General features: G+C 44.7%; 1 non-coding gene across 1 annotated transcript; it reads left to right on the forward strand.

Moving 5' to 3' along the window:
- Positions 1–1,882: 1,882 nt before the first annotated feature.
- Positions 1,883–1,942, forward strand: LOC131813391 (U7 small nuclear RNA). The gene has a single exon (XR_009346791.1). It is a non-coding gene; the product is annotated as a U7 small nuclear RNA (small nuclear RNA).
- Positions 1,943–20,820: the final 18,878 nt, after the last annotated feature.

The following is a 20,820-nucleotide window of genomic DNA, read 5'->3' on the forward strand; positions in this document are numbered from 1 at the left end:
TTGGTGGAGAGATGGATTTCCTTGTTAGGAGCTAAGCACAGGATTAGCTGAATTCTCCATGGAGAAATCTTGATTTGTTCAAGGTCTTTCATGTTTTCTACAGAGAAGGGATTATGTCTTCTTAAAGAGGGGCCTTGCTTAAAAAGCTACAAAGTATAAGAAAAGGATTTAGGGCAGAGGGGCCTGTGGTTAAGTAGCTGAGGGGTACAGGGAATTTTAGAGCAAAGGATTATTTAAAGCCATAGAGTTCAAAAAATAATTGGTTTAGCACTACTGGGTCAGTGCCGGCGAGTACGCTGTAAAGGCAATTAAGCATGAGCTAATATTCATTTTACTTTGGCTAATTATTGCACGGATCCAGGAGAGCGAAGGGAAAGACAACATGCCCCCTCCCCGGCAATCAAGGAGCGCCTTGTTTTGGGTTCCTGAGCCTTTTCGGCAAGCTAATTTGTTGGGGTGCCCGGAATCCAGGCAGCACAAAGAACTTAGCAGGTAAAACACAAGAAAATTGTTCTCTCAAGGCAGATCGCTGCATGTTCTGCTATCCTGGGTACCAAGGAGAAGCCACTATTAGTCTTAATTCCATGGCGATCATTAGCTAGAGAGGACAGAGAGTAAAAAAACAAAACAAAACAAAACAAAAACAAAAACAAAACCTGACTTCACCTATGTCCCTGCTAAGACTGGCGGGAGCTTGCGACCAGAGCAACTGTGTCCCCCTCAGGGAACTTGGACGATGTCAGGAGACTTTTCTGGTGGTCGCCACTCTCGAGGTGCCATGCATCTGCCAGACAGAGGACAGGGATGCTGCCACAGGATGCACAGGATGGCCCCCTGCGACAGAGAGCCATCAGACCCCAATTGTCACCAGTGCCGCAGCTAAGAAATTCTGGTCCAGACAGACGTGACAGTCTCTCTTTGCTTTGGATGGATGCAGGTTTTCAGAATCTCCTCTTCCTTAAATCGGTGACGGAGAAGTCAGCAGAGGGCCACGTTATGCTCACTGACACTTTTCTTCCCTTTTCCACACGGGGCCTTGCCAAAATCTTGGGGAAACGGAGTGGGGGATGCCAAGAGCAACATGTCCCGGCCCCGTGGTTGTGCCCGCCTGGCCCTCCCCCCGATTCTCACCACCCCCACCAGGAGAGCAGAGAGCTGGCTTCTCGTCAGTTTCCCCAGGTCCCTGAGTCAGGGAGGACATCCTTCTGCTGCTTGCAAGGCAGGAAGAGCCTGCAGCTACAAGATACTCTTTTTGCCCTGGCAAGTGACAGTCCTCATCCCGAGGGAGGTTAACACGCCCCAGACTGGGAGCTTCTGACGGGCTGTGAATCAGGAGGGTTCCAAGGCCTGGCCTGCAGCTCTATGGGAGGGGCTCAAGGAAGCACTTAAGCAAGCTCCATTCACCCGCGAGAAGACAGAAGGCTGCAGAAGGGGAGTGAGCGGCCACAGAGGTTCCCTCAAACATGGCACGTGCGCCACTCTGCAAATTAAACCAGGAGGGACAACAAAGATGAATGCTTTTATATTAGGTCTTCCTCTACTGAACACGAACACACACACCTGAATAGTCTTCCAGCCCCCTGGTTTCTTGGGTGTCAGTGCTACAGAATGGCTCGAGCAGGGGTCCCCATGATGACCCACCCACGCACAAGCAACACTCAACACCTGCTGCCGAGATTTCAACCCTTTAGGAACGGTCCCTTCCACTCGAATGGTCCAGAAGGATTGATGACAGATGAAATGGCTTCTCATTCCATCTGGTGTGGATTTCTCATATACTGAATTCCCACGGGCATCGCCGAAAAGGACCTTAGCAGTACATCAAAGCACCACTTCTGGTTTAAAAAAACAAAACAAAAAAAAATTTTTTGTGCATGTTCACAAGCGTTACAGCTCTGAAAATTTGTCCAGCAGGTTTTCCGGTCCTTACCAGAAAATCCCTAAAAATGAATTTTTTTATTTTCATTCCCTATGCTAAGTGACTGTAATTTGGGAAACCCCACACTTGATTTGCTTTCTACCTCTCACAGTGTTTGGCAAGCAACATGCTTTTACAAAAGTTGGCGTGCTCCTGGCATTTCAGTGTTAATATATAACCTCATGAAGGACAGACTTTCCAGTTCAGGAGGGGGAATTTGGAGCGGGTCTTTTCCTCTAAATGAAGGGGCCTCTCTACAAAGAACACAGACTTATAGACACACAGAGGTAAAGTCACTTTTTGTCTGCCTCAGGGTGGACCCTGGAGGTATATATAGTCTGATAGTAGGCCTGTGGGGAAGACTGTTATCCACTGGAGATCCGGGGCCCAGTGGCCTCGATCATTGGCTCTAGTTGTTCAATGTCTGCCAAGTTCTGACTCTACCTTACAGTGGCTACAGCAGAAGGAAACCAGGACATACAGGTGGAATAGGAGGGGTGGTACTCGTACCAATACATGAGCCATGTCTCCCACCAGCCATTAGACATGTCATTAGATGGGCGGAATCCAGTCTCCAAGTGACACATGCCCAAGACACCTCAGCTTCGGTTTCCATTCAGTTTGCCTTGGGCCTTTTACTCTTCTAGTCCACACACAGCTCGACCCAAGGCCCAACCCATCTGTGGAAGTCACACAGTTGCTGTTTGTTGGCAATGACCCATCCACTCACGAGTGTTGATTCTATCTACGACATGGGTGTTGAGCACGGGGGATAGAGCTGAAGGCAGTAGTCTAGGTGTCTATCCAGACAGAGAACATGAAACACTGATAACGCAAGCGTTCAGTGTTGCTCCAAGTAGAACCCACAGGAGCCGCCAGGGCACCGTGGAGACAGTGGGAAGGCAGGACGAAGAAGTAAACCTCCGGATGTGCTGAAAGGACAGATGGAGAAGGACGGTCAGCGTGGAAACTGGAGGAAACTCCAACAGGGCCATGGAAGGAGTGAGCATATTTGGGGGACTGGGAAGGGACAGGAACATGGAGTTTAGACTGGGAAGCAGACAGAAAAGATGCCGGAAAAGAGATTCGGGGATGGTTGACTGAGATCTTGAATGTCCAGCAAGAGGACTGAAACTTTACTATGCAGCACTGATGTGCTAGGCAAAGATTTCAGTATAAGGGGTACATGAGGCTGTAAGAAATAGAACCAGGATGGACTGGAGACCAGGATCCAAGGCTGCTATTATAGATTTTGTACTACTGGGGAGAAAATCTACGCAACTGAAATTTACTCTCTCCAAGTTCTAGAGGCTTGAAATCTGAAATCAAGGTGCCAGCAAGGTTGGTTTCCTTTGAGGGGTCTTTTCCTGTCTTTCAAAAAGCCCCCATCTCATTGGGTCCTCACATGGTTTTTCCTCCAGATGTGCAGGGAAAGAGAGAGAGGTTCCTGGTGTCTCTTCGTCTTCTTCTAAGAACACCAGTTCTTTCGGACACAGGCCCCACCTTGACTTTACTTTCGTCACTTCTTTTAAAGGCCCTTTCTCTAAATACAGTCACTTTGAGGGCTTCGACAGAAGGACTGCGGTGGGGATACGACTCAGGCCTTAATAAATGGTATGAGCTTCGACTCAAATAGTGACCATGGAAAAGCAAGGCTTTGGAAATATAAGTGGAAAATAGTTATGAAGGGTAGAGAGGCAATGCAAAACAATACTAACGTTACTAACCCAAAAGAATTGGTGGGGGCTGGGGGGCTGGGGAGATGCTTCACAGAAGATAGAAGGCCCCTGCAGGACTTCATATGTCTTTACCCTCCCTTGACACGCCTCCCTGGAGAGACTCCTGAGTTTTCTAACACAAAAACAACCCTTCTTTTATTATATACAAATTGTGAGTACCAAATATAAGGAGTTTTAGGGTTGTGCTAGAGACTGTAACTATGGAAAGTGGGATGAAATTAAATGAAGGGGCTTGAGACTTCAGTGAAAAAAGACCATAATATTGAGCTCTGTGAGACAGGATAATACTCAGTTTCCCAAAGGAATCAAGTGCTGCCACATTATTCAGCGACCAAAGCCAGTATCAAAATTGCACAGAAGGATATTCAGCATCCTTCAGACACCTGGAAGCCCCTTCCTCTTTCAGTGGATGACTAAGTTACCGGAGATCTGATGTCCTGGCCTGGACCATCACGTCATCTGAGCGGCCCAGCAATTGCAATGTCCCTTCATCCTCTTAACTAAAAGCTAATTCACTCAAAGCTTGAATATTGTTCACAAAATGGCTTAGATTGTGTCCCCCAGAACCAGACCCTGAGATGAGTATTCAGGCCCATCTGGTTTATCACCCACATGCTCCCAGGAGAGACTGGCAAGGGAGTGCAGAGGCAGGACAGAACGAGGAGGCCACAGAAAGATGTGTGCTTAGCAGGTTCGACAGAGGGTAGCATTATCCAGGTCCCTTGGGGGCAAGGACATGCAATGTGTGCCTCAGAGCCAGGGCAGAGGAGTTGGGCTTTCTTTCCTATTCCCTCTCCCACCAGTCACTGCTTCTGGGCTGCCCCAGAGTGGTGTCCAGGCACCACAGTCTCTCCAGCTCTTTGGGCAAATTCTAGCTGTCCAAGAGCACCTTGTCCTAGAAGTAGCTTCAGGTCCCTTCTGTTGGCAGTGAAAGCACATCAAAGCCAGGGGGGACACAAAAAGCCTAAGGAGAAATTCAAGGAGATCTATGCAAGCACACACACCCTAATTCCATAATTCTACTAAAATATATGCAAAAGAAAAAGTCGTACATGTGCAGGATAATTTAACCCGGTACATTGTTCTAGTGCTATTTAAAAGTTGTGTGTAACCTAGCAGGTTTTTGGTTCTAAGCACCAGAAACGTCCACCCAAACTGTTCAGTAATGAGGGAATCTCCTCATTCCCAAACAGTTACACCCAGAAGTACTTGGGCGTCTCCACCATAGTTCCGTGTGCACCCAGCTTCATTTTCCACCACTCTTCCTGGCTCCTCCACCTTTCTCTATGGGATGACTTTGTTCTTAATATAGCTTAATAAAGCTTCAGCAGGACTTTAAAAAAGGAAGGAAGGAAGGAAGGAAGGAAGAAAAATGGCTGTAACTGTTCTAAAAGCAGGGGGATTTTTCTCTTTTCGCAGCCACAGAACACCAGTACGGAGGTTCATTCTAACTGAATTAACTTCGGTTCCTTGCTCACTCCTGAACAAATCATTGTGGCCAAGGGCATGGGGTCGCATAGTGTAGTTTAAGGCAAACAGGGCTAATTTGAGAGAAGAGGGAAAGGGAAGAAAAATCCCACCCAAACCACGTCACTGATGAACAATGGACAAATAGTTCTAGATAGCCACCAATGCAGGGCAAAACTGACTGCTACTGAAATACCCCACACAGGGGGCTGGTTTTACAAGTTAGAGTATCCTTCAGTGAATTGCCTCACATCCACTTAAAAATCTGTAACAATACAAAAAGATGTCCCAAATCTTGAATGTCCAGCAAGAGGACTTATATGGAAAGAGATTATAAAATCTTGGAAAGATACACACCCATCCGTTAACAGGAGTCTTCTTGATACAGTGGCATCATGGTTGGTTTTCATGATTTTTGCGTTAAACTTTTACTTGTGCTTATTCTTATTTTCCCCAAAAGTTGTATAATAAAATCTATTCCTTTGTAAAGGACAAACATCCATTCTGTTACCTTCCTGTTTTTTTATGGATCTGCGTATTTCTCACATCTTTTGCCCTTTACTATAAATCCTCCAACAGAGGCATTTTGTTTTGTTTTATTAATGAAATAAGTCCAACAAAATAAAGGGACATGCCCAGCCTTTCACAGTAACTTTTTACAAGCACCGATATGAAAATCAAGTATCTGGGTTTCTGTTACAATCCTGTTCCACATCCCTGTTCCATCTTGCCTCCCCTCAGATGAGAAGGGAGATCACTCTTTACACACCTCTGCCAAACAGAATGAGTGCTAACAGAGGGACCTCTCCACTAGGCACCAGAAAGCCTCACCATTTCAAGGGACTGTCAATACCTGTCACTGCAGAAGTCAAAGAGGGGCCCCTCCTGCAGAGGACTATTACTGACATGCAGTTCATGAACTATTCCCAGGAGCCCCCAGAAGTGTACGTGGCTACCAGCTGCTCCTGAGCTTGTTGGAACACGAAGACTGACTCCATTTCCGCTGGTTATTTTGTCCTGCTTTAATTACCGGTGCCTGTGTGACAGAGCATGGATTCAACTGTCAAGGAGCAGGGTCTCTCTCGGCCACCAGGCCCTAAGACGTGCTGGGCTGTCTTCCTGATCGCTCTATCAATAGCCAGCATCAATGCTTCCCTTGGAAACAGGGCATTAAGGAAAAGATCAAAATGCCAAATCTATGCCCTTTGTGAACCACACCAGATGGGATTCAGAGAAATTAATTGTCACACCCCCACCCTCATTAAGAGAACCGAAGCTCTCAAAGCCACTAGGAATAGTTTCTTTTGTCCTTCATGCATTTTCCATGAAGCAGCCGCCTTCCTCTAAACTTGGACTAGTATTTCAGATTGCCCAGGCCATAAAGAATCTGAGAATGCTCCAACTAATGGAAAACTTAAGGTCCTTTTAAGGGCACTGAAAGCGTCAAAATTCTGTGGTTCCAGCATCAACAGACTTCTTGGTGGACATTTTCCTGATCTATCACTATACTGAGTGCTGCAGATTTTTCTGTGTGGCTACACTGAGTGCTGGACTCCCAGCAAGACCAGCGTTCTGCTTCTTTTACCTTTGGGTCATGTGACTAATCCTGGCCAATTCATTGTAAGTGACGGTGAAGCTGTCATTTCAGAGACAAGACACTTCACAGGCCAGTGAGATGCTCCAATAACTGCCCCTGCAACCTCACCATACAAATACATGTTGCGGGGTGCCTGGGTGGCTCAGTGAGTTAAAGCCTCTGCCTTCGGCTTTGGTCATGATCTCAGGGTCCTGGGATCAAGCCCGGCATCGGGCTCTCTGCTCAGTGGGGAACCTGCTTCCCCTTCTCTCTCTGCCTGCCTCTCTGCCTACTTGTGATCTCTGTCTGTCAAATAAATAAATAAAAATCTTTAAAAACAAACAAACAAACAAACAAAAAAACCCAAATACATGTTGTGACAGGCACAGTGCAAGATCAGAGGGGGCCTTATCACTGAGCCAACCCTTGGCAGGGTCTCCCAGACCCATGGACAATACTATGTGAATAGAAAGTGTGTTTTAAAGATTCTTAAACCTGAGGCACCCTTAGTTGGTTAAGTGTCCAGCTCTTGATTTCAATTCAGAGCATGATCTCAGGGTCCTGGGATCGAGCCCCATGTCAGGCTCCCTGCTCAGTGGGGAATCTGCTTGAAGAGTCTCTCTCTCTCTCTCGTTCTCACTCACTCTCTCTAATAAATCTTTAAATATATAAATAACAAATAAAGATACATAAATCCTGTATTGATTTTTACAATAATACCTTGACTCATACAAGTGTTTAATAGAAGTCAGACAGTGCTGGGCACTCAACATGCATTACCTCACTTATTCTCCAAACAACCTGGTAAGATTCAGTCCATTATGATTCCACTTCACTGAAGAAACAAAGAGATACTTCGTACAAGATCATATAGCAACGGAGTCACGTGACCAGGATGAGACTTCAAAATTTGTGCTCATAACCACCACATTGCTACGGTGGGATGGAATTTAAACAAAAGTGGAATGAAGAAGCCAAAGGTGAGCTAAATAATGAAGAGCAGAGTCAGAAGAAGGAGGGAAGAAGGGAACAAGAAAGCCTTAAGATACTGAGTTAAGACAATTGGCCATTAGAAAAGTAGGCAACTTTGTAAAAGCCTCCAAAGCCTTGCCCTGCAGTTTATAGCAGGAGAAGGGGCAACGGTTAAAAACCACAGATGGACAAATAAGTGAGCAGTTGTCTTAACTGAGCGACATTTGTGTATGGAACATGTCACAATCAACCTGAGTATAGGAAATTTTCGCCTATATTTTTTGTAAAGATTTATGTATTTGAGAAAGAGAGTGTGCGTACTGCGCGGCGGTGGGGGGTAGAAAAGCAGACTCTCCGCTACACAGGGAGCCCAACCCAGGGTTCAGTCTCAGCACCCTGGGATCGGGACCTGAGCCGAAGGCAGACTGACTGAGCTACCCAGGTGCCCCAAGTTTTAAATTTAAATAATCCTTTTTTTTTTTTAACTGAGTAGGAGACTCCACAATTTTGCCCTCACAAAATATTTTACTTCCAATGATGATCCAGACAACTTTCACAGAATCCAAACAAAAATGTCAGAATTTTATTAACCATTCATTTGTTTAGAGCATCAGACTTTGCGTTCCATTGGACAGTAAATCAAAGAGCCCACATAACACTGAACTGGAATTATTAAGGAGTGCCATAAGTGCAAACACTTACATTATCCCTTTTAAGACATTTTTCAGGATAAATAGGCATCTCCAGAAGTTAATAAGGAGTACGCATCTAAATCCAAAATTTCAAGCAGTAAACATGAGAAATGATTCTTTGGTAAATTAAAATTCACAGTTTCTAATAAAGTTGACAAGGATCTACATATATATATATATATATATATATATATATATATATATATATATATATATATATATTTACATATTTTATTATGCTTTGAGGAAATTCAACTGGAAGAATCAAGATAAATGGACCATGTCTCAATATTTCCAAAGCTTAACTCCTCCTAAGTACAGACAATGAAAATACCTATTTTAATTTTACCCAATACTGTGGGTTTGCTTTAGAATTTATGAAATTATCAGCTTCAGACTCTATCTGCCTTATCCTTCTGCATTTCATTCCTGGTTTCAGGGCTGAATTTCAGCAGAGAACAGAGCCCCCCACTAGGAGAGGGAGGTACCATCTGCAATCCTTAAGAAGCTGTCACTCTAAACACATTAAAAAATGTACAAGGACTCATCCAACAAAAACAAAGGCGGTGGGGGTGGTGCGGTGTGGGTCATCCATGGGACAGTTATAGAAGATCATGTCCATTGAGCATAAACACTCTAAAAGGATTCCAAACTTCATGACTCACTTGTTGCCTTTTTTTTTTTTTTTTTTTTTTTTTTAAGCAATTGAAAGTCAAAAAATTTTTGGAATGGGAGAAGATGCAATGAAGTACTATCCATCCATCCACCCTTCCCACACAGGATTTTCTCTCTGGTTTGACTTCTCAGGGATACCAACACACACCATACCCCATCCCATACCCCAACGCATCCCAACCCCCCACAAATGATCTTCCCCCTTATTCTTCTCCTATTCAGATCCTATACAGCCTTCAGAGGCCAGTTCAAGTGGCACTACCACCATGAAGGCCTCATGAAATCTCAATCCCATGGGATCTTTCTTCTTCTAAGTATCTATCGTTCTAATCTTTTATCCCACACTTAGGGATAGGTTGGTTTCCCATCATCTCTATAGGATTAGTCTTGCTCTTCCACTTAAAGTCCTTAACAACTGTGTCTTACTTATCTCTTGCTTATTCCCCTGCGTATCTAACTCGATCCTGACTACATAGCATAGGCTCCGCTTACGTTTTTAAGAAAATTATGTATAATATTGAAAATGGAATGACAAAAATACCAACTTAGAACTGAAGTCCAGTTTCATCAACATAAGCAAGTATCAGTCTCAATGGTGACCAGCCCAATCCCCATGACCACATTCATCATCTAAGAACCCATAAATAATTTTTAGATATCCTTTCCTTCTATGAGAGGACAAAAGGTTACAACCTTGGGCTTTGACAGTAACCTACTAACACATTCTCTGGAGCAATGTGGTCTAAGAAAAGCAGCTCAAAAATCAGGCTGAGGCTGGGTTTCTTTAGAGGAGACTAGTATGGAAGCAGGGGCTTCACTGCTGTAGAAATATGGATTTTCGACCCTTGGCTTCAACAGCAGCAACTTTTGACCATTATGCAACAACCACTGCTGGGCATGTCAGACTCAAATTCTGAAAACATAATATTAATACACATCCATGAGAAGTTTTGAAATTCAATTTAGTTGTGTTATTGAACAGAAATCTATCACTGAAAACAAGCTGACTAGCCAGTGATAGGGGAATAGGCGAGTTCCATCTAATTCCCACTGTTGATGCCTTTCTTCCTCTCCCATCTTGTGTAACAGCCACGCTGCTTGGACAGAATTTCCCCTGTCCCCAAAACAGGCCACTTCATGTCACCTCATCCCCCCACACCTTGCTACAGTGATTCTATCACTTGTGGACAAAAAGTCTGCTCATCAGTTAGTGGTAGTCCCTGGCTACCACCACCGGTTGAGTTTAGTCCAAAGTTAAAACAACTTCTGGTAGTTTGGGGCAAAGGCCTCTGCCTGCGAAGTTCAGTGCTGTAGAGCGAAATACATTTCCCTGAAATTCTTGTGTTGAAGCTCTAACCCCCTGTGTGATAGTATTCGAAGATGGGACCTTCAGGGGGTAATTAGGTTTATGTGAAGGAATGAAGGGGAAGTCCTCATGTTAGGATGGGCACCCTTATAAGAACAGACACCAGATACCTTGCTTTCTCTCTTCCTGAGGATGGATACCTTTCAAAAAGGACAGACCTCTTGAGAGGAAGAAATGGAAACAATGGCCGAATGGTATTATACCTAATCCCACTTGAAGTTTGGGTTTCTTTCACTTGAGATAAAAAAATCTCTTAACATGTAGAAATTATATATGTACAAGGCTAAGGTTTAAAAGACAGAGGAGGGGCACCTGGGTGGCTCAGTGGGTTAAAGCCTCTGCCTTGGGCTCAGGTCATGATCCCAGGATCCTGGGGTCGAGCCCCACATCGGGCTCTCTGCTCAGCAGGGAGCCTGCTTCTTCCTCTCTCTCTGCCTGCCTCTCTGCCTACTAGTGATCTCTGTCTGTCAAATAAATAAATAAAATCTTTTAAAAAATAAAAAATAAAAGACAGAGAAAACATTGAATTTTGAGGATAGCAAGATGGATGGATTTTCTCCTATTTTGAAATCAGTTAACCTTCACTAAGGTCTTAAAAAAGGTCAAATATATGCATTATTTCATTCAATCCCCTTCTTACAAGGAGCAATCCATAACTGCAACTTTATTTTATTGCCGTTTTGTTAGAGAAGGGAAGAGAAAAAAGAGAAAGAGAGAAAGGGGGAGAAGCAGCAGGAGAGAGGGAGAGAGAATCTTAAGCAGGCTCCACACCCAGCACAGAGCCCAACACTGGCCTCGATAATGACCTGAGATCATGACCTGAGCTGAAATCAAGAGTCAGATGCTTTACTGACTGAGCTACTCAAGCACCCCTATCACTGCAACTTTAATGTTGTCTGTTCCATAATTTAAAACTTGCACAACAAGATCAGTTTGTTTGCTTCTGGAAACTATCCGCCTACAGAATATAACAACACAAAGGTTGACTGATACGAAGAAATTCCTCTCTACAACATAAGAAGGGCAGAGGGACAATCTCTTATCCAAACAAGTTAACAAAGGAAAGGCAGCTCCAGTGGCCACCAACATAAGCAGCATTTAATCTTGCCCTCTATTACAATGACATCAGTATGACTCATAGAAAAGATGGCCACAACACCAGATATATGGGAAAGATTAAGTCAGTATTTGTTGAACTTGCTGAACAATCATACATCCCTTATACATGCATCCCTTATAAGGAATTACCTTCCTTTAATAGTGTTTATTCAAATGCTTCTTGTGAGTAGTTTCAGTTTGAATGTCCCAATATGGAAATGCTAAATATTACCTGAATCTAGAGATAGCAGGCATCTCATGACTTTATCTAGAAGTCTATGAACTTTTAAAATGTTCATCTAGATACCTTCCATTGTTACTCCACACCCATTCTGCACCCTTTCTACCCTGTGACCTGCATGGACAACACTGACAAGCTGGATTTGGTCAGTAGAGAGACCAGACAGTAGATAGGAGAATGAGGTTGGAATACTTAACCTGCCTGGTTCTTCCTCTGCAAGGCTGCTCAGGTTGCTTATCAGGCACTTCCGGACAGCCTACCCCATCTCTTAACTCTGGGAGTCAGGACCTCCACTGTGGGGGTAGCAGCAACAGACCCTCACTAGTCCCCACACTTTCTAACCCCAGCATACTACACAATCACCTGTGATTCTACTCTATGCATTTATAAACTATCGAAATCACTAACATTATCCAACTACAATATAACATTTTGTTTCTCCAGGACAGGGACAGACAAAAACATGGTACCCAGTTGATTTTGTAATGCAACGTACGATCAGGAAGGATATAGACACTCTTCTGGAAAAAAATAAGATCTAAAAGTTATGCAGTTGTGGGAGATGTGTCTCATATTTCGACTTAGCTGCAAGATATTAAATCTTACACTAGCAGTATCTAAAAAATTTTTTCTGATCGCCATAGAAACCAAAATGAAGGGGGGAAAAGTTTAAGTCAACACACCCAATGTAAAGGGTGCCCTGAATTCTTTTCTCTCTTCCACCACTCTCAGAATTTAAAGTGTCATCCTTACCCCAGAGTGTAGATGGAGTGCAAGTGGAGATGTCTTGATACAAAACCATTATGGACAGTTCCGTAGCTTCTCTGCCATACAACTCCAGGAGCACAATTCACCATGCTACTCAGTGGGAAGGCTTTCAAGAAACAGTCCTACTGCATCCAAGTCAGATCCCACATCCTTACACGGTACCTCAGAATGATTCGCTAGACCAGATGGCGTGCCCCATTTTCCAACTTTAAGCTGCTGTAACTGAATTCCACCACAATAAACATGACGGTACAGATACAACCTTTTGGGGGACTATGTTTATGTGTGTACACTCCCTCCACTTATTTCCAAATAGCCAAAGACTCTCAAGTCTTTCACATGAGTAAAAAACAAATGGGGGTTCTATAGGACTAGCTTCAAAAGCTGTTGGGGTATGTGTATAGACAGACTTTGAATGGTCTGTCACCATAAAAAAAAATCTGGATGTCTAGTTGGAGAATTTTTTAAGATCTGGCAACACTGGTGTCAAATCCCCAAAAAGCGACCATCTCTGGGGCTCACAACATTGTCCTTTAGACCAGGCCTTCTACCAACTGCCTCACTCACCTTTGTTAAATGGTGGCGTGTAGAACCAACTGAGTGGGCCAAACCTGAAAAATCACCATGAGTTCCAAACCTCCCCCTTCACCTTCCCCAGGGAAGAGCTACAAGACACTCATTGTCAGCTGATGCAACAACCTTCAAGGCTCACTCTGATGAGCCCTGAAATCTTCAGACCCTTGTGAATGAATGACAATCTCCTTGATCCAAAGTGGCATCAGTTTTACCCTAATGACACTAACAAACTTCTCTGGATTATAGAAAGACTTCGAAAATAAAGTAAATTTCACTGTCTCTACACTACCCTCCCCCCCAACAAAGTCTCTATTCCTACACTTAAATACAAGGGGGCCAGAAAACCAAACAAAACTTCCTTCCATGCTTGCTTAAACCTACATCTCTAACTCCTTGTCATTAGTATATTCCAAGAGCAAGTGTTTTTCTGGAGATCTAATGGACAACATGGTGACTATAATTAATGCTGCATTATATAGTTGATATTTGCTGACAGCAGGTAAGTATTTCACCACATTCAAAGTTGACTGTGTGAGGGGACAGGTTAATGAGCTTGATTGTGGTAATTACTGCACAAGTTATGTGCATATCCAATAATCATCTTAGATTTCTTAAATATATACTATTTTTGTCAATTATAGCTCAGAGCTGGGGGGAAGCTGTTCTTCAAGCAGAAAAAGACAGCTCTGTCCTGTAGGCATCACCGGTAACGACTCCCCTGCCCAGCACCTGTCTCCAGGCCTCGGCCCACTATCAGAACTCTACAAAGTCCAAACACAAGTTTTTCAATGATCCGACCCTCTCCGCTCCTGAAAGATAGGAAAGAAAAAAACGAAAGAAGGGGAGAGCCTATGGCGGCAAGCCTGAGCTAAAGCAGAAACATAAACCAATAAACCCAAGGAAGTTCTGAGTCAGGGCCACCACGGAGTCCTAAACCAGGCCCATTGTGTTTTGAACGTGCAGAAGCCCATATTGTCTTCCATTAGTGGGTCTCAGAGCAGTGGGCAACGGGAGCGTACCATATGTGCTGATCGCGGCACAGGGCTGATGGATGTTAGCGCACACAAGGTATTTTCTTCGTATTTCATCTCCTTGTTATTTCAAGAGAAACGTAAGGGTAGATTTATTCTGCCATTACAGGAAGCTTCCTACAGTTTGTTTGTTTAAAGCTGCGAGTTTCCAGTAGGATGAAGTAGATCTGTTTCTTACAGAATCTGGGAGAAAACTTTGAGTGGCTTCTCCTCCGCCCCTGAAATGAGAGCAGATTTAACCTCATCCTTCTAAACCCGCGGACACAGAGCCAAGACAAGAACACCGGAGAATCGTCAGAGACCAAGGCTTACATGCAGCCTCTCCTGGTTCCCCTGCTTCTTTTCTCACCATGAGGATTAAAACTCTGGCCAGGGATGAATGATGTAACAGGCTAATCAGGGAAATCCAAAGGATGTCAAATTACTTGGTAGTGATCCTGGAGACCGTCATCTTCCTAGCAGAGTCTAGGAAGAGTCTTGCCCCATTCCAGCCCTGAACCCAGGGGTCAGTGATCAGTTGTCAAGTGGATCAAAAGGAAGGGGAAAGAAAGGGGTCTCAATACTGGCACACAGAAATAAAGGCTTAAGCCGTGTGAAAATAAGGTCGCAAGAGCTGCTTCCTCCTGCCCCAGAAGATTCAGTCAACCCCTCTGAGGTTGGAGAACCAATTATCTTGGTTATCTCTATGCCTCTATCCTACTAGATGTCACTCTTCATCTCTGAACCCTAACTAGCCAGGACCCTCCTACAGCACAGCAGCCTAGAACCACTGGCCCTCTCGATGCTGGTGTCTAAATCTCTACCAGATTGTCTGTTTCCTTATTTTTATTTTTTTTAAGATTCTACTTATTTATTTGACAGAGAGAGATCACAAGTAGGCAGAGAGAGAGAGGAGGAAGCAGGCTCCCTGCTGAGCAGAGAGCCCGATGTTGGACTTGATCCCAAGATAGATAAGTAAGATATATTTTTGGTTGGGAGAGCGGGAAGGAGAGGGGGGAAAGCAGACTACCTGCTAAGCAGTGAACCCAATGTTGGGCTTGATCCCAGAACCCTGATATTATGACCTGAGCCAAAGACAGACACTTAACTGACTCAGCCACCCAGGTGCCCCTATAATAAATTTCTTAAAAAATAAATACAGAGTGCCTGGGTGGCTCAGGTCATGATCCCATGTCCTGGGATTGAGTCCCACATTGGGCTCCCTGCTCAGCAGGGAGTCTGATTCTCACTCTACCTCTGTTCCCCATGCTTGTGATCTCTCTCTCTCTCTCTCTCTCTCTCTCTATGTCAAATAAATAAATAAAATCTTTTTAAAAAATAAATAAATAAAATATTTTTTAAAATAAATGAATACATACAGAATGAAGTTCTAATTGAGACAAAGGGGAAAGAATCTTTTTAGGTATCAAGAAGAAGCATTTTTTTTTTTTAAGGTTTTATTTATTTATTGACAGAGAGCATGAGAGAGCACAAGCAGGGGGAGCAGTAGACAGGCTCCCTGCCAAGCAGGAGCCAGCCAAGGGGCTCGATCTCAGGACCTCGGGATCATGACCCATACCAAAGGCAGATGCTTAACCATCTGTGTGACCCAGGAGCCCTGAAGAAGTGCATATTAAAACTGGACTCTAGGAGCACACATGGTTGAGTTGGTTAAGCCTTTGCCTTTCATTAAAGTCATGATTTTGGGGTCCTAGGATAGAGCCCCACAGCAGCTCGCTGCTCTACAGGGAGTCTGCTTCTCCCTCTCTCCCTCCCTGCTGCCAGTGCTCCCTCCCTCTCCTTCTTTCTCTCTCAAATACAGTCTTTAAAAAAAGAAAACTGGGGGCCACCTGGGTGGCTCAGTGGGTTAAAGCCTCTGCCTTCGGCTCAGGTCATGATCCCAGGGTGCTGGGATCGAGCCCCACATCCGGCTCTCTGCTCTGCAGGGAGCCTGCTTACCTTCCTCTCTCTCTCTCTCTGCCTGCCTCTCTGCCTACTTGTGATCTCTGTCAATCAAATAAATAAATAAAAATCTTTAAAATAAAAAAAAATAAAAATAAATCCTTTAAAAAAAAAAGAAAACTGGACTCTAAATTTTATCACATGATTTCCACCTCCTCTGTGTACCCCACTCACCTCTCTTCTTCTCACTCCTCTTTCCTAAAGGATGAGGAACAGGACAGAGTTCCAAGTCAGTCATAAAGTCAAGGGCAATGACCCAGTGGTTGGAGGAAACACTATGTAGCTAACAAATCTTCTTGCTTTTTCATAGAAAATAAAGTTCTCTTTCCCTCATCCATGTCTCTAAAATTGAGATGATTTAAAGAATCAAATCCAGCTTTTTGATATAACAAAGACCTTGAAGAGCAAAACAAGGTGTCTGAAAACCTGTGTTGTTGAAGCATTGCAAAGTTCAGCTTTAGTTTCGAGCAGACTTCCGGTCAATTGGGGGCACTGCCATTTACTCCCTGTGTGGTTTGGAATAGTTCCTACCCCAATCTACTCAGTTCTCCTATGTCAAATAGGGTTATTCAGACCCGCTACGAAGCATAAAGAGGATTCAATGAGATCATGTAGAGACACTTAGTCAAGTATGTGGGATATTGCGCTCGGTACCATTTGGTTGCTGCTGGGGTGGTATTGCGGTTACTGACAGAGCCCCCCACCACCACCACATTAAACACCAGTTCAGAGAGGCTTCGGTCTCCCCTCTTTCTCCCTCACCATCATCCCATTCACAAAGCGCATGTACAGTGCTGGAATTGAGTAGAAAGCACCTCTCAAGCACAGTTCATCAAGTCATTCAACAGGTGTCTATGAGGCACTTCAAGGCGTCACAGGATACCTGAAACTCGGGAGATAAAGCTGTGAAGAAAACCCATCAGCTCCCTGTGGAGGTTACATTCCAGGGATGAAAGGCAAGTAACAAGTAAACTAACCAATGATAATTTCAGATGTCAGCACAACAATATGAGCTAGTGATCATCAAAGAGAATTAGGGAGTGGAGAAGGACACAGGGGTGACCTAGTATAGAATCATTAATGAAATCATCTCTGAAGAAGTGGCATGAACGCTGAGAATTAAAACCCAGGGTCAGGCACAAGCTTTGGTATTTGAAACACAGAAAAAAGCCAAGATTGCCAAAAGCCCAGTGAGTATTGGGAGACGAGATAGCATGGGGGGGGGGGGGGGGTCTAGGAGAGCCTAAAATCAAGGACAGGGTTTAGGGTTAATATTTTGATTTTTATTCTGATTAGGATAGGAAAGCATCAGAATGTGTTAAACAGCTTCTCAGAAAAGAGGCCTGGTGGAGGCACAATTACATGATGGGGCAAACGGGGCTATTCTAGCTCCTGCTTCATGGTTTCATGCTCACATAACGCATGAGATTGTCAAAGCAACCGACTTCTGCGGTTGATGTTTAGAGCTTTATCCATGGAATGTGCTTTCCTCAATGAAGAAAAAAAAAAATTCAGGATGGGCCTCTGACTCCAGAGAGTAGAAAATTAGGCCAAACATATCAGTGTATTCAACAGGGAAAGGCTATAATGATTTAAGGTAGTGAGGTGGGCCACCTTGCTTTGAATCCTATATGTCTTCTCAGTCAAAAAAGGTAGAAAATCTTACCTTTGAGGGTCAAAGACCATTCATCTTTGTTTTAGAACTTCAGATACCACAGTTACTAGGGTTCCTACTCATCTCTGGGAAGTAAAACTGGTAGAAGAATTAACCTAAACCTAAACCTCAAGAACCCAGAAAATCAACCTTCCCAGGAACGGGAGTGTGCCACAATTGTACTGTGTCATTTCATGTCTTATCAGGAAAAGAAATGGCTCTAGGTGTCTCAGAGGAAATGTAATACAGGAAATGGAAACATCTGGGAAGTGCCAACAGAGAAAAGCCAACAGGTGTAGTCAGTCAGAGAAATTGCTAGTATTTGCCAGAAGTTGCTCCCATCCTCAAGCCTGGGGCACCAAAAGGACAAGGCTTCTCAGAGTCCATGATCTCCACGCCATTGCCAGAGCACCCACTGCCAGTGGTGTTTGAACCACGGCTGTGGTTTCTTTGCAGAAAGTGTGGGGTCTAAAGTTGCCCACAGCAATCACGGCTGCTAGTGGAACCAGGATCCATGGTGGTTTATTGCACTGCCTGGCAGGATGCCAGGAGTCTAGGCTTTTACTACCACCACTATTCCCTTGGCAGGACTTCAGGGGTACAGAAAGTTTCATCTCCTTTTCTCCTGCCTTCACATCTCCACCAGGGCCTCCCATCCACCGAGGAAGCCACCTGGCAAGGGAATTTCAGCAGTGGGGTTTGTAGACTTCCGGACCACCCTCCCCCAGCAATACACAGAGCATGGAAGAAGGGAATGAGCCAGGAACCAACATCCAGATAAATCAGCACTCCTCATCTTGGTCTTCACTGTCAGAAGGCCAAGGAAGCCACAGTAAATCCAGACTGTCTGGAGACATTCTGAAATGCATTTAAAACTAAAGAGAAGAGGGGGAAGATCAAAATCCAGAACGGAGGAGAAAAAGCTCATGAGACCATTGCCTACATTGGTGCCTCGTTTTTCGTTTTTTAAGATTTCATTTTTCTAAGTAATCTCCACACCCAGCGTGGGGCTCAGATTTACCACCCTGAGACCACAAGTCAGGTGCTCTACCAACGGAGTCAGCCAGGCGCCCCTTCCACGCTCCCCCTGCATCCCAGCTCCCTTCCCAAGCCACCTTCCCATACCAGTCAAGCCACTCACAAAGCCAACCCACGCTCATTCACGCTAGTGTGGAAATGATGGATAATAGTTTTGAGAACATACCAGACTAGTAGACAGGAGAAACTTATAAATAACATCAACAAAAGCCTTTAAAAAAAGAAAAAAACAATGCTTAAGATGTTCTGTCTGGGTTAGATTCCGGTAAGGCCTGGGGCCCCAGGACCCAGTCAGGCCCACCTCTGAGAGTGGAAGGGCAGACTGACCACTTCCCAGAGACCTCTTAGAGGTCTCACAGCGTCTTAGGTGTCACCGAATGGGCCCACTGCTCTAGAGTAAAGAAGGCCCTCACCAGTTGGATGAAACACCCCAGTGGAAAGCCCAACCAGATCCTACAGACCTGCTCCGACTCCACCTCCGATGAGACCCCACTGACTGACGGACATCTCTTCACCGTGGTCCCTGGCTATTGTCGGCATGACACTGACATCCTCACCTCAGGAGCTGGACTTTACCTTGCTGCCCCTTCTGACTGGATTTTCTCCCAGAAACTTGTTAATGTTATTGCTTATTGGGCAGCCTTAGGAACCTTAAGACGGATTGCTAAGTTCATAGAAAACACTATTACCAGGCGAGGCACTCACTGTCCAAATACTAGCCCTGCAGGGCCATGGTAATAGATGATACTGATGCCCTCTGAACTAGGTGTTTAAAAGGGCATCAAAGGGAGGAATGATAGGGGAAAACTGTTCTCTAAGATGGCCGACCAAACCAGCAAGGAAATTCCAACCCCTGTCTCAAAGCCCTTCCGGGTTCTTCTTTCCTACTCCATTTCCCCCATGTATGCCAAAAGCACCAAATATGCAGAAGTAGAAGGGTATAAATCCCCCTCCCTGCTTGTGCTCGAGTCTCAGACCTTTGGAGAACAAACTCCTCTGAGCCCACCGGTGTTAAATAAACCTTCGATCCTAAAAAAATAAATAAATAAAAAAGATGTTTTATCTGCCAGGACAGAAAAATAGAAAATCTTGTCCTCCAGTTCATATAATCTAAAGGGGAGAAACACATAGTTCAAATAAATAAAATGCCAGGTAGAAAATATGTAACAGGTAAATAGGAAGGAGTAGTAGCACAAGGAAAACTCGAAGTAGTTTCTCCATGTCAGTGCTCTTGGCCTTTTAGGCCGGCTAATTCTTTGTCGCTGGAGGGCTAGGGAGGGGCCCATGTATTAGTGGAGGTTCACCAGCACTCCTGGCCAGTAGCACCCAAACCTGTGACAACCAAGGATTTCTCCAGCTATTAGCAAACATTTCCCAAGGAGCAGGATCAAAGCATCTGACACTTCAGTGGAGAGTGAAGCATCTGAAGGAGTTGCCTAACGAGAGAGGAAGGCGGGGGTTCCAGGCAGAGAAACCAGTCACAGGCCAAGGTGTGAACAGATGTGCCAGCATTGGGCGGGAGCACAGGGCGTGTGGAGGAGCCTGGAGAAAAAGCTCGGAAGCAGAAAGTATGGCCTATGGCGAGCTTCATCTCTAGACGGTGGGAGCCACTGAAGGACTTTGAGTACGGCAGGAATTTATTCAGATTTTGCATTTTGGAAGCCTGTCCTCGGTGACTGTGTGGTAACCAAAGGGTGGGGGAGCTAAAGAGAAGGAGCACGGCTCACTGGCTGCCGTCATCCTGAGAAGGACAGATATGAAGGCCATCAAGGCAAGATGATGGGAAATCTTGGGAAATCGACATTACTGACTAAACAAACATGGGAATAAAAGGGAGGAAGACAAGAACTGAGGGCTCAAAACGATGGGGAAATGAGACAACTTGAAAAATGTCCATGGGGCGCCTGGGTGGCTCAGTGGGTTAAGCCACTACCTTCAGCTCAGGTCATGGTCTCAGGGTCCTGGGATCAAGTCCTGCATCGGGCTCTCTGCTCAGCGGGAGCCTGCTTCCCCCTCTCTCTCTGCCTGCCTCTGCCTACTTGTGATCTCTCTCTGTGTGTCAAATAAA

This window comes from Mustela lutreola, chromosome 12 (assembly GCF_030435805.1).
Source record: "Mustela lutreola isolate mMusLut2 chromosome 12, mMusLut2.pri, whole genome shotgun sequence".
Taxonomy (NCBI): Eukaryota; Metazoa; Chordata; class Mammalia; order Carnivora; family Mustelidae; genus Mustela; species Mustela lutreola.